The sequence below is a fragment of the Scyliorhinus canicula genome, chromosome 13 (assembly GCF_902713615.1).
Source record: "Scyliorhinus canicula chromosome 13, sScyCan1.1, whole genome shotgun sequence".
NCBI classification, from domain to species: Eukaryota; Metazoa; Chordata; class Chondrichthyes; order Carcharhiniformes; family Scyliorhinidae; genus Scyliorhinus; species Scyliorhinus canicula.
In genome coordinates, this window is record NC_052158.1 from 57,058,926 (window position 1) to 57,073,496 (window position 14,571).

A 14,571-nucleotide genomic window follows, 5' to 3' on the forward strand; every position below is an offset into this window, starting at 1 on the left:
TTATTACTGGATTCAGGAACTTGTGGAGCTTTTTGAACATAGATGTTTAACCGGACTCTACCTAAGTTTGAAATGCATGTTTTCATTTCCTTTGTCCTGGTTATATTTTGAAAATACAGTACTAATTGTCTTTCAATTGAGTGATCAATCTGAAACCCTCAAAGTTAGATAGCACCTGGGAAGGTTAACATGACTGATGTCAGGTTAATAATCAGGAATCATGTATCAAGTTTAGATAATATCGATTTACAGTACAACAGACTATATTGTTTTTTTATTTTCTATTTTCTTGGAACAATTGTGAAGTTTCTATCCACTGTGCATCTGGAGTGTGTCACTGCCACTGTTTATATGTCTGTTAAGTCTTTAACATCTGTTTGTTAGCTTATAGCTGTCGTCACAGTCGAATGGAGTGTTTGTTTTGTTATATACAAGATGTGGCAGAGTGTGTGAGAATATGTGATAGAATCAATTAACTGAAAAATAATGATTTCATAGAATTTACAGTGCAGAAGGAGGCCATTTAGCCCATCGAGTCTACACCGGCACTTGAAAAGAGCAATTTAGCATGGCAAATCCACCTAACATGCACATCTTTGGACTGTGGGAGGAAACCGGAGCACCCAGAGGAAACCCACACAGACAGGAGGAGAATGTGCAGACTCCGCACAATCACCCAAGGCCGGAAATGAATCCGGGTCCCTGGTGCTATGAGGCAGCCGTGCTAACCACTGTGCCATTGTGATGCCCATGCTGTTGTGCAAACCTGAGAGAAGTAAAAATAAGAGTTAGTGTTGGGTTTCTGTTTTAATCTGTTTTACATACAGAGTTACTGAGTGGTGAGCTTTAGAATTTCACCAACTTCCTCCGTTCTTCTTTCTCCCCTCCGAAGACTCAACCTCTTGCAGCCATCTTGCTCCATGGGATAAAAACAGAAAATGTTGGAAATACTCAGCATCTGCAACAAGAGAAACAGAGTTAAGGGGCTGGACTCTCCAAAAATGGGGCTATGTCCACACGCCTGCGTCAAAACAATGACGTTTCACCTAGACTTTCCTTAAGAAAGTCGAGAGTGATTCTCCTACCTGCAGGGGGCTTGCTGGGCTTTTGAACTACGGCTTCCCGCAGCTCTGGCTGCGAATGCGGGGCCCTGCACTTCCGGTCGGGAGTGCGACATGGTGGACTCGCACCGCGCACCATGATGGAAGAGGTAGGTCCCCCCGAGATCGAGCGCACCTGTAGATTGGTGCCGCCTGATCGCTTGCCTCACCATCCATGAGGCCCTCCCCCCGGGTTAAGGATCCCCCCCTGCCCCCTACTAGGGCGGCTGTCGACTGAGTCCGCAGCCGCCACCCAAATTTCCTGATGGCCGATGCGTGGTTAGAACCACACCATCGGGAACTCGGCCAGTTACCCTCAATGAATCTCGGGGGGGGGGGGGGGGGGGGGGGGGGGGGGGGGCTTTGTCAATGGCGACCCGCGCCGAATAGACTGCGCGGGCGATACGTGAGTGATTCTCCGGGGACCTTTCATCAGAACTGAGTGGTTGGCAAAATAATAGATCTTGAGCAAGTGAAAGGGAGGAGAGGTTGGGGAGGGGAGGTTGGGGAGGGGAGATTGGATGGGAGTGGAGATTGGGGAGTGGAGTATGGGGAGAGGCAATTGGGCAGGAGTGGAGATTGGCAAAGGAAGACTGTGGGGAGGGGAGATTAGGGGGGAGATTGGAGAGGGGTGAAGATTGGGGAGAGGAGATTGGGATGAAGAACGAAAAGGAAGGTCTGTGATAGGGCGGTGGACAGGGGAGATTCAATGACAAGAAGTTTCATGGGGCAAGGTTAAGGAGAATGGCAATGGGACAAATAAAGAAAAAAAATGTGTCCAGGGGGGGGGGGGCGAATGGCAGTGTCATGAAGTGTCTGAATACAAAGTAAAGACAAGGAGAGAAATGGGAGATAAACTAAGCCAGCAAAGGAACATGAAATGAAATTGAGACAGAGGTTATGATCTAAAGATGTTGAAGTCAATGTTAAGTTCAGAAGGCTCTCGAGTGCCAAGTGAAAAGACAAGGTGCTGTTCCTTGAGCTTGTGTTGAGCTTCATTGGAACACTGTATAGGCTGTGGACAGAAAGGTCAGAGTGGGAGCAGGGTGGGGAAGTAAAACGGCAAGCAAGAGGAAGTGTGTGGACTTGTTTGTGAATGGAAGTTCAGAAGATACAAGAGCAGAATTAGGCCATTTGGCCCATTGAGTCTTCACCACCATTTAATCATGGTTGATCTCACCCTGGCCTTAACCTCACCATCCTGCTCGTTCTCTACAACCCTTCAACCCTTGACCAATTAAAAATCTTTCTAACTCCTCCTTAAATTTACTCACTGTCCCAGCATCCACCATACCCTGGGGTAGCGACTTCCATAGATTCACAACCCTTTGGGAGTTTATCCTTAACTCCATTCCCCAAAGCAACAAACAAACCCACATTTGGTCTTCCCAATAAAGGGGTGGGATTCTCCCAAAATCGGTACGATCGGCGGAAACCGGCGCCAAAAACAGCGTCACCCGCCGCGGATGCGCGGCGTCACAGCACAAAAGAGGCCCCCCCCCGGAGACCCGACAAGATGGCCGCCCGCCTCGCAGCTCCGAGGTTCCAGGAGTGCGACATCGATATGCTCCTGGACGCAATCGAGCAGAGGAGGGAGGCCCTATAACCCGGACACGACTTGTCCCAACCTCAGCCGGCGCCCGTGGAGGGAGCTGGCAGAGGCCATTAGCGATGTGGCTGTAACACCAAGGACAGGCACCCAGTGCCACAAGAAGGTGAATGACCTCGTCAGGGCAGCCAGGGTGAGTACCCCACCCCCCCAATGCATGGCACACCCCCAGGTGCAACTAACCCTAACTATAACCCTAACCCTAATGTGCTGCGCACCTCTGCCAATATACACACAACCGCTGGCATGCATGCATATCCCTGCCACCACCCGCCCGCCCGCCACAGGAGAAGCGTGCATACAACAACAGGGAGCGTGAGAGGACCAGAGGGGGCCCAGCTGATGAGAGACCACTCACCGTTCATGAGGAGAGGGCCCTGGAACTGGCAGGCGGACCCGAGGACCGGGAAGTTGCTGATGCAGAGGTCGGGGGTGCACCACCAAGTGTGACCCCCATGGCCCGCCCCCATTCCCCCCCCAATATTCCCCCTCCGCCATACCCCCCTCCCCCATATCCCCCTCCCCTCCCCCATATCCCCCCTCCCCCTGCGTGTCTAACCATGTATGCTGTATTGTGTATTGCAGGCCCAAATGTCGAGGCACCCGTCCCCGCGGATGCCGAACCGCCCCATGACGTCCCAGGGCGACCACGAGACAGGGAGAGACCCGGCCAGTCCGGCATGCGACGCCCCCACAATGCCCCAGCGTTGCCACGAGACAGGGACAAGCCCGGAGCAACAGGGAGACGATGCCCCCCTCTCGTGCGAGTGTGGCGATGCAGGCGTGTGACACTCAGCGACGAGGGAGGCAACCATAGGCTCCCGTCGAAGCCGAGCCAGGGCACCCCTACCCAGGACACCCCTACCCAGAATACCCTTACCCAGGACAGCCCTACCCAGGACAGCCCTACCCAGGACACCCCTACCCAGGACACCCCTACCCAGAATACCCTTACCCAGGACACCCCTACCCAGAACAGCCCTACCCAGGACAGCCCTTCCTGGGACACCGATACACATGGCACCGACACAGAGGACATTGACATACAGGGGACGGGTGGACAGGAACCGCCACCCAAGGGGACCATGGACTCTGTGTCGGGCGATGCTCACGACACAACGCCACTGCTATCGCCAACATCGCAGAGACACTCACTTCGGTTGCGCACTTTAGTGATGAGGCTTCTGGTACACTCACAGGTGCGCACAACACAGCCGTACCGGTACAGCAGGTGGAGGTAGGAGCAGCCGAGGGGCCGGGAGGTCGGGGGGCATCCTGGCCCAAGCAACCACCTGCCGCCCAGACGGGTCCCGGGTTCCTGGGGTTACAACAGCCACCCATAGACCTGATGCAGTTACGGAACCAGGGACGATCGAGGGGGATGACGGTCGGGTTGCGGCGGCTGCAGACGCAGGTGGAGGAGTGCACCCGCGTCCAGGAGCTGGGAGTGGTGCCGGTCATGTGTGCCACCTAGGCTGAAACCGCACGGGTGGCGTCCGCGTTGGAAGCAATGGGTGCGACGGTGTCAGACGTGGGGAGCAGTTTGCAAGGCCTGGGGCTTTCCGTGCAGGCGGCGTCTGTGTCCCAGGACCTGGCTGCCCTCTCACAGGAAGCCATGAGCCAGAGCCAGCGGCAGATGGCAGAGGCGCTCAACGCCGTGGCCCAGTCTCTGCAGGCAGTGGCCCAGTCTCTGCAGGCAGTGGCCCAGTCTCTGCAGGCAGTGGCCCAGTCTCTGCAGGCAGTGGCCCAGTCTCAGCTGCCATGGCCCTATCTCTGCAGGCAGTGGCCCAGTCTCAGCAGGCAGTGGCCCAGTCTCAGCTGCCATGGCCCAGTCTCTGCAGGCAGTGGCCCAGTCTCAGCAGTCAGTGGCCCAGTCTCAGCAGGCAGTGGCCCAGTCTCTTCAGGCCATCGCTGAGGGCATCAGCGCCATTGCCCAGGTGCTGGCCGTCGTCGCCCGGACACAGACAGAGATGGCCTGAGCTCCATGGTTGCAAACTTGCAGACCCTTGTTGATACCAGGGTGGGCCTCCAGGACTGGCAGTGCCAGGTGTTGGGGGGACGTCGGATGGTCGGTCCGTTCGCATCCCCGACCCATGTAGAGGCCCAGGGGCCATCGGGCACCCCGAGGGAGGAGGAGGTGCTGGGGCCCGTTCCGAATCCCCTTGTAGGGGTGGCCCCGGAACACCGCGGCACCTCGGACTCCCCCACGACCGTCCCAGGTGCATCTCGTGGGCAGAGGGCAGGATAGGCTGGCAGCTCGCCATTCCAGTCGCTCGAGCCACAGCCTGGCCCATCTGGGCCGGGCCGCCCAAGGAAACGGCCGCCAAAGGGATCCCGAGTCACAGGGCACGAACCACAGGAGTCTACCTCCAGTTCTCCTGTACCGTCTGGGGAACCACCTCGACGTGGTCAAAGGGCCCATAAGGCCAAACAATTAGACACTGAGTAAGTTGCCACAGGTTCAGGGCACAGATGAGTTAAAGGGGCTGGGGCACGTGTATTGACTGTTTGTTATTAAAATCACTCACACCTGCAGAAGCTGACTTCGTGCTCTGTCCGATGCATGCGGGGGTGTCATGTACGTTGAGCGCCAGTGTGTGCGTGAGAGGTGGTATTACATCGGCCCCATGTGAGTGTGTGCCCCCCTCCCCTCGGGTCGCTCTCTCCATCCCCCCGGGCAGAGGACGGGACCGTGCGCTGCAGTGTGACGACTGCATGCAGGGATGGTCTGGGTGGAGGGTGGTACGATGGCCATGGGTCAGACATTGTCCAATGATGTAGAGTTCATCGCAGAACGGGTTGTCATCATCTTTCATGGCCTGCAATAGACACGCTGCCACCGGCGACCGTGTGAGCCCGGCCCGTTGTGCCGTAGGTGGATGTGCAATGGAGGGGTGGTGTGCATGTGGGTGGAGTGGGGGTGGTTGGTGGTGGGTGGGTGAGGGTGGTCGGCTGGTGCTGTGGTGTGCGGTCTGTGCCCATACTTGGCAATTCCCACCCCCCCAGTCAGTTAACCGGGCGGCTATCAGCCTGTCCCGTGCCCGCTGGCCCAGCCGGTAACGGTGGACAGCCTCCCGTCCATGTCCAGCCCGTCTGTCCTGACCATTGCCCCCATCTGGGGAGGACTACACTTCATCCTGCTGCTCTTCCACTTCCCCCTCTGCATGCGGCACATCGCCCCTCTGCTGGGCTATGTTGTGCAGGACACAGCATACCGCAACGATGCGGCCAACCCTATCTGGCTGGTACTGGAGGGCCCCTCCAGAGCAGTCCAGGCACCTGAAACGCATTTTGAGCACGCCAAAGCCCCTCTCTATCACACCCCTTGTCGCTGCACGGGCATCGTTGTAGCTGTCCTCCGTGTTACTCTGTGGCCTCCGTATAGGCGTCATCAGCCACGACTGCAACGGGTAGCCCCTGTCGCCCAGCAACCAGCCCCTCAGACGGGGGGGGGGGGGGGGGGGGGGGCTGGGGGGGGCGTCCCTCGAACATGCCGGGGATGTAAGACTGTGCCAATACGTATGAGTCATGAACACTGCCCGGATACCGGGCGCAGACGTGCTGGATCATCATGCCGTGGTCACAGACCACCTGAATGTTCATGGAATAGGTCCCCTTCCTATTGGTGAACACGGCCCTGTTATCTGCAGGTGGCCGCATAGAATATAGAACATGGAACAGTACAGCACAGAACAGGCCCTTCGGCCCTCGATGTTGTGCCGAGCAATGGTCACCCGACTCAAACCCACGTATCGACCCCATACCCGTAACCCAACAACCCCCCCCTTAACCTTACTTTTATGGACACTACGGGCAATTTATCATGGCCAATCCACCTAACCCGCACATCTTTGGACTGTGGGAGGAAACCGGAGCGCCCGGAGAAAACCCACGCAGACAGGGGGAGGACGTGCAGACTCCACACAGACAGTGACCCAGCCGGGAACCGAACCTGGGACCCTGGAGCTGTGAAGCATTTATGCTAACCACCATGCTACCGTGCTGCCCCCCCCATGGTGACGTGCATCCCATCGATCGCCCCCTGGACCATGGGCATCCTGGCCGCGGCAGCGAAGCCCACTGCCCGGGCATCCTGGCTGGCGCGGTCCACAGGGAACTGCATATAGCGGTCTGCAATGGCATATCGGGCGTCTGTCACTGTTCGAATGTACCGGTGCACCGATGTCTGCGAGATGTCGGACAGGTCCCCACTCGGTGCCTGGAATGACCCCGTAGCATAAAAGTTCAGGGCCACCGTAACCTTGATGGACATGGGGAGAGGGAGTCGTCCCCTAGTGCCACGCGGTGCCAGGTGCACCATCATCTGGCAGATGTGTGCCACGGTTTCCCGGCTCATCCGGAGGTCCCCGTACGGCGAGCTGGGCCGGTACAGATGGGCCTCCTTGGGTGTCTCCGTCGCCGTGGCACCACAACCTCCTCCTCCCCCTCCTCCTCCTCATCGTGCTCCTCATCCTCCTCGTGCACCTCCTCCTCCTCGTCCTGTCGGGTGGGCGGCACTCTAACCTGGGCGGCTGCCACGTGCTCCTCTGCGGTAGCCTCCGCCGCCTCCTTGTCACGCTCCTCCTCCTGCTCCCCCAGGGCAACATGTTGAAGTGCGGCTGCTGCCATGGCGGCCAACACCAATGGCTGATCAGAAAACATAACAGCCTGCAAGAGGGCGAGAGGGTGGGGGGAACGACAACATGTCAGCATTGCCCGTACCCCCCCCCCCCCCCCAGCACCCCCCCAACCCCCCCCCCCCCCCCCCCCCCTCCCCCCCCCCCACCCTCCCCTCCCCAACCCCGCAGCCAGGTGCCATGGACTGCATGGTCGCGTCTGTTGGAAGCCGGCACCTGGCCAGGCGGACGAGCTCCCTCGTCCTCTCCCCTCACCCCGGCACTCGCCCTCTCCCCCCTCCCCGCCACTCACCCTCTGCCCGGCATACACCTCCTCCTCGGCACTCGCCCTCTCCTCTCACCCCGGCACTCGCACTCTCCCCCCTCCCGGATGTCGCCCCCTCACCCCGGCACTCGCCCCTCACCCCAGTACTCACCCCCTCCCCGGCAGTCGCCCCCTCCCCGGAACTCGCCCCCTACCAGGCTCGCCCCTCGCCGGCACACCCCTTCCCCGGCACTCGCCCCCTCACCCCGGCACTCGCCCCTCACCCTGTACTCGTCCATTCACCCCGGCACTCACCCTCACCCCGGCATCTGCCCCCTCGCCCCGGCACTCACGCCCTCACCCCGGCCATCGTCCTCTCCCCCCACCCCAGCACTCGCCCTCACCCCGGAACTCGCCCCCTCCCTGTCACTCGCCCCCTCCCCGGCACTCGCCCCCTCACAGGCACTCGCCCCCTGCCTGGCACTCACCCCCTCACCCTAGCACGCCTCCTCGCCGGCACTCGCCCTCTCCCCTCTCCCTGGCACGCCCTCTCCCCACTCCCGGCACACCCTCTCGCCCCTCCCGGCACTCACCCCCTCACCCCGGCATTCGCCCCCTCACCCTGGAACACGCCCCCTCCCCAGAGCTCACCCCCTCACCCCGGCACACGCCCCCTCACCCCGGCACTCGCCCTCACACCGGCACTCGCCCTCACCCCGGCACACGCCCCTCACCCCAGCACACCTCCTTCCCGGCACTCACCCCCTCACCCGAGCACGGCCCCTCCCCGGCACTCGCCCTCTCCCCCCTCCCCGGCACTCGCCCCCTCCCCGGCACTCACCTCCTCCCCGGCAGTCGCCCCCTCCCCGGAACTCGCCCCCTACCAGGCTCGCCCTTCCCCGGCACTCACCCCCTCCCCGGCACTCGCCCCCTCACCCCGGCACTCGCCCCTCACCCTGTACTCGTCCATTCACCCCGGCACTCACCCTCACCCCGGCATCTGCCCCCTTGCCCCGGCACTCACGCCCTCACCCCGGCACTCGTCCTCTCCCCCCACCCAAGCACTCGCCCTCACCCCAGAACTCGCCCCCTTCCCGGCACTCGCCCTTTCACCCTGGCACTCGCCCCCTCACCACGACACTTGCCCACTCACCCTGGAACTCGCCACCTCCCCGGCACTTGCCCCCTCACCCCGGCCCTTGCCCGCTCACCCCAGCACTCACCCTCTCCCCTCACCCCGGTACTCGCCCTCTCCCCTCACCCCCCAGCACGCCCTCTCCCCTCACCCCCTGGCACTTGCTCCCTCACCCCAGCACTCCCCCTCACCCCAGCACTCCCCCTCATCCCAGCACTCAGCCTCACCCCGGCACTCGCCCTCGCCCCGGCACTCGCCCCCTCACAGTGGCACTCGCCCTCTCCCCCCTCCCCAGCACCCGCCCTCACCCCGGCACTCGCACCCTCACCCCGGCACTCGCCCTCACCCCGGCACTCGCCCCTTTAACCCAGCACACGCCCCCTCCCCAGCACTCGCCCTCTCCCCCTCCCTGGCACCCACCCTCTCCCCGCCTCCACCCTCTCACACCCCCATCACTCCCCTCCTACACATCCCACCACACACACACACATACACCCCCCCCCACACACAGCCCCCCCCCCCTGCACATCGACTGCGGCCACGCCGTCACTTCTCCTGCGGCCACCCCACGCCGTGACCTACCTCCACGTTGTCCGGCGTCACCCATCAGCCACTGGTTGACGCCATTATATAGGTGGTTGAATTTACTCCAGTGTGACCCGTGGTCACGGCAGCGGGACTTCGGCCCATCCGGCCGGGAGAATTTGGGAAGCTCCAGGGTCCATAGTGTCACGCCGGTCCCCCCCAATTCTCCATGGCCGGTGGCGCGATTCACGCCTTGGCGACTTTTGCGGAGTCGGAGAATTCGGAGGCCGGCGGGGGCGGAATTCACGCCGATCCCCGGCGATTCTCCGACCCGGCGGGGGCGGGTCAGAGAAGAGTCCCGCCCATGATGTGCCATTAAACTTTAAGTCATAGATAGGAACATACAAAATAGGAACAGGAGTAGGCCATTTGGCCCTTTGAGTCTGCACCACCATTCAATATGGTCATGGCTGATCATGCAAATTCAGTATCTCACACGGGCTTTCTCTCCATACCCCTTGATCTCTTTAGCCGCAAGGGCCACATTCAGCTTCCTCTTCTGTATATCCAATGAACTGGCCCCAACAGCTTTCTGTGGTGGAGAATTCCACAAGTTCACAACTGTCAGAGAGAAGAAGTTCTTCCTCATCTCAGTCCTGAATGGCTTACTCCTTATTCTTAGGCTGTTACCTCTAGCTCTGGACGTCCCCAACATCGGAAACATTCCTCCCACATCTACCCTGTCCAGTCCCATCAGGATTATATGTTTCTATGAGATCCCCTCTCATTCTTCTAAACTCCAGTGAGTACAAGCCCAGTCGATCCATTCTTTCTTCATATGTCAGTACTGCCATCCCATGAATTAGCCTGGTGAACCTTCGCGGGACAACCTCGATAGTAAGGATGTCCTTCCTCAAACTAGGAGACCAAAGCTGCACACAGTGATGTGTTATGGACAACAGATATTTGAGATTATGGGGTTCTGCCCAGATATCTTACGTGTGAAAGCATGTCATCAATTTATTAGTGTCACCTTTCTCTGCCTCACACAGTACTTGTGCCCTCTGACATTCCTGACAGGCACGTTCATCCAATCAGTTGATCATCATCATTAAATCCTCACTAATGTCAGATGCACGCATTTTCCAAGGTAAGGTGATGGCTTAAGTGTCAAAGCTTAAAGGTTGGGTGTCGGGCATTGAGAGGGGTAAGCTAGAGCCTTACAGCAATGGAGGCAGACTGAAAGCGTCAACTCTGACAAGCTCAACTCAGTACAACAGGGGGACACTGGTCAGGGTCAGGATCCACTCGCCATGAGGCTGAGAAGGGGTTTCAAAGACCCCTGAGAAGGAGATTGTGTGTGCACAGGACCTGTGTGTCCTTCATTGAACTGTTGGACACCACATGTTGCAAAAGACATCGGCTGACCAAGGAGACAATGTGGCACCTTTGATACATACTCGTGGACCTGCCACCAGGTGGAGGAGGAGGAGGCGGGCACCCACCCCTGGTGTCCGTGAAGTTCGTGGCAGCCCTGAACCTTTTTTTTGTCAGAGGGTCGTTTCAGGCCTCGTTTGACGACTTGAGTCACATCTCTCAATCATCAGCCCACAATTACATCGGCAAGATGACAGAGGCTCTTTATCCCCAGGCCTCTGAGTACATCGAACTTGCCCTTGACCAGACCCAGCAAGGTGCCTGGGCTGCAGGATTTTCCGCTGTCACCAGTATTCTCAACGTCCAGGGAGCCGTCTATGGGTGCATGTCACCTTGACAACATCGTGGCATCGGGGAGTGCCCTTCATCAACCGGCACGGTAGCATAGTGTGGGTGGCATAATAGCGCAGTGGCTAGCATTGTCGCTTCACAGCTCCAGGGTCCTAGGTTCGATTCGCGGCTTGGGTCACTGGCTGTGTGGAGTCTGCGCATTCTCCTTGTGTCTGCATGGGTTTCCTCCGGGTGCTCCGGTTTCCTTCCACAGTCCAAAGAAATGCAGGTTAGGTGGATTGGCCATGCTAAATTGCCCTTAGTGTCCAAAGGGGTTGTGTAGGGTTGCTGGGTTATGGGTATGGGGCGGAGTTGTGGGCTTAAGTGATGTGATCTTTCCAAGGGCCGATGGAGGCTCGATGGACCAAATGGCCTCCTTCTGCACTGTAAATACTATGTTCTGTGTCTGCGAGGGTTTCCTCCGGGTGCTCCGGTTTCCTCCCACAAGTCCTGAAAGATGTGCTGTTCGGTAATTTGGACATTCTGAATTCTCCCACCAACACACGGGTAGATACATGATGGACTGCCTCTCCTCCACCGCATACTGAAGCCTCTTTAGGTCACCCTCCGAAAATCTCTTTGTGACCATTTAAATACCGCTTCAGCTGAGCCCCAGGGCAGGCGGATCAGATGCCTGATGAGTCAGGCATTGCGTGTTTCACGTGGGGGAAGATCGTGGTTAAAATCACCACGCTCTGATTTTCACGCCCAAAATTACGTTTAGTCATTTTTTGGGAAAATTCCACTCGCTGCCTCCAATGACCATTCCTGCCCCCAGTTCACAGTTCTCTGTTCCTGGGCACACAGATACCCATTTTGGACTATCCTTCTGTATTTGTTATGTTTTTCTATCTCATCGCCATGAACCTACCAATCATTCACAAGGATTGCTGAAACAAAAATGTGGTTTCTTTATTTGAGGATAAGACTAAATACTGTTAAAGGTCAATTGGGAGGCACATGTCTGACCTTGAGCACTGTTTCTTCTAGACTTTCAACGCAACCTGTGACTGAAACATCATATCCTCTTGAGATATGAAATGATTGATAACAATATAAAATATGCAGTCTTTAATGGTACATACACATCAGTGTCACAACTGTATTAACCTGCTCCATACATTATGATGATTAAGAATGGTTGGGCTGGTCACTGCAGGACAGCCTCAGGACTTACCTGCCAGTCTATTCTGAGGATTTCTCTTCCAATATGTTGCATGCTATCCCGAGGGGATTCAGTGCCTGAGTGTCCGAGAGGCTGCTGTACCAAGCGCCCCCAGCAGAGACCGCAGTGATCCATCAGCCCCAAGGCACTCTGGCTCTTTCCTCTGCCACCTGGGGTCTGCAATAACCCATTCTGCTCTCTATAGAGTTCTCCTGAGCTCTGCAGCTCTATATTTCAGCTGACTACATTGAAAAAGGGAGATGGTTAAGGGAGAATGGGGGATTAGGGGTTGGGGCGGGGAAATGGGCAGATGAAAGTCAGGTGGGGATATAGCAGGAGATGGCAGGAGAGGGAGACGAGACCGAGAGGAGGAGAGAGAAATTGAGACAAAGGGTGGGGGGAAGAGAAGCAAAGAAATGTCGGAGAAGGAAACGGGGGCGATCAAGTACAGGGGAAGGAGATGGTGGTACACGCAATGTGCAAAGGTTGTCGAGTTCAATGGTTCAATGTTCAGTATTCAATTATGTGAGTCTGGGAACTGATCTATGCTCATTGTGCTTGATTGCTTAAGCTTGGGTGTGGACTCAGAGGAATGTAAACGGACACCAGAGAAAGGTCCAGGACTGAAAGCTGGGATAAAGCAAGATGAGACATTTTGTGATTGCAGAGATATTTTCAAGCACCTGTAAATAAACCCAGTTGCATCCTTAGAAACTGATGTAATTTCGGCATTGTTCCAAAGTAAATAAATATATCAAATATACAAAAAAGGTGCACAGACAGCAAAGGGGAGAGAAAGTTAGGAGAGGAAACAAACTGAGGTGGCAGGAGAGCACAAAGCAACATGGAGAGAAGGCAAGGACAACAGGATGATGAAGATAGGAGGAGGACAGGAAGTGGAGCTCAAAAGAAAGCAAGGACAGGGGGAGGGGACACTTTAAGAATGCTCAACATTAAAAAATAAAATGAGCAGAAATATTGATGGCACGGCAGAATGGTAAGGTTTGTAGTTGAATATATTGCTATTGTTTATGCTTGAGGACATATTTCTTCCACTAAAGATAGGAATTTCCTGTAGAAATATAGTTCCCTGTATCAATTGTTCCATTTGTTTGATCCATCATTGATGTTCCCTCCGATTTACAAACTCCAACCGTAATTTCCCAGCAATGAGTTTTCTAAATCAGCCTCTCTTTCTTAAAAAATTTATGAGTACTTGGCAGTTAAAGACTAACGGAAAATCAATTTTCATTTCCAGTTAACTGCCAGGCACAGAAGCTTTAAAAATATTGCTGACTAAGAAAATTGGGGATAAATAGTTCAGCAAGAGGAGCTGTAGATTCTGTATATTGACAGTCTTCGGAGCGAGCTCCATCTGACAGTATTTGACTTCCCCATGTTGTTTCCATGGCAACGTCTTCCCAATAAACTAACATGGAGGAAAGCTTTCCATGAAACTACTCCTTTGGAGAATCCACTTCGAAGTGGACATCACAAGTGCAAGTGTTACACAGTCATGGAAGTTTTAACCAATAATAATAATTTATAATAATCTTTATTATTGTCACAAGTAGGCTTATTGCAATGAAGTTACTGTGAAAAGCCCCTGATCACCACACTCCGGCGCCTGTTCAGGTACACTGAGGGAGAATTCAGAATGTCCAATTCACCTAACAAGCACGTCTTTCGGGACTTGTGGAAGGAAATTGGAACATGCGGAGGAAACCCATGCCAGCACCCGAGGGGGTCATTACACAAACCTTTTGAGATTCTTTACTGGTTCACTGACTGCTTAATGACAGCAGGTGTATTGCACAGGTCAGTTCTAAAGCAGTGATTTTTTTTTACTGCACTCTAGCTTCCGGGCAGGGTTTTCTGTAATGGGGGGCCTCCAGCAGGGGTCTCTGTACTGGGGAGGGGGGGGGGGGGGGGGAGAGGGGGGGGGGGGGAGGGGGGGGGTGGCTGTGGTGAGCGTCTCTCTTATGAGGGGTCTCCAATGTGGATCCTTCTCATGGGGCGCCTCTGGTGAGAGTCTCTCTTATGGGAGGGTCTCTCGTATGGGGGGATTGTCTGATGGGCCTCTCTGTAATGGGGGGTTTCTGTTAGGAGCTGTCCTATGTGGGGTCTCTGTAATGGGGGTCTTTAGTGGGGGTCGGTGGGAGGATCAGTTCACCCTATAAGAACAAGAAGGTTATGTTCAACTTGGATACAATTCGGCCTAAGCTGGAGTACTGTGTCCAGTTGTGGGTGCTGAACTTTAGGAAGGCTTGGAGAGAGAGCAGAAAAGATACACAAAAGTGATACCTGGGATGAGGAACTTGGGTTATAATGATGGACTTGAGAAATTGAGACTGTTCTCCTTGAAAGACAAAGAAGACATTTGATGGAG

The 14,571-nt window shown here is 56.1% G+C and overlaps 1 long non-coding RNA gene across 1 annotated transcript; it reads right to left on the minus strand.

Annotated features, from left to right (window-relative positions):
* Positions 1-794: 794 nt before the first annotated feature.
* On the minus strand, positions 795-1,188 carry LOC119976404. Its single transcript, XR_005462926.1, has 2 exons — positions 1,086-1,188; positions 795-958 (listed from the first exon to the last, which is right to left on the minus strand). It is a non-coding gene; the product is annotated as an uncharacterized LOC119976404 (long non-coding RNA).
* Positions 1,189-14,571: the final 13,383 nt, after the last annotated feature.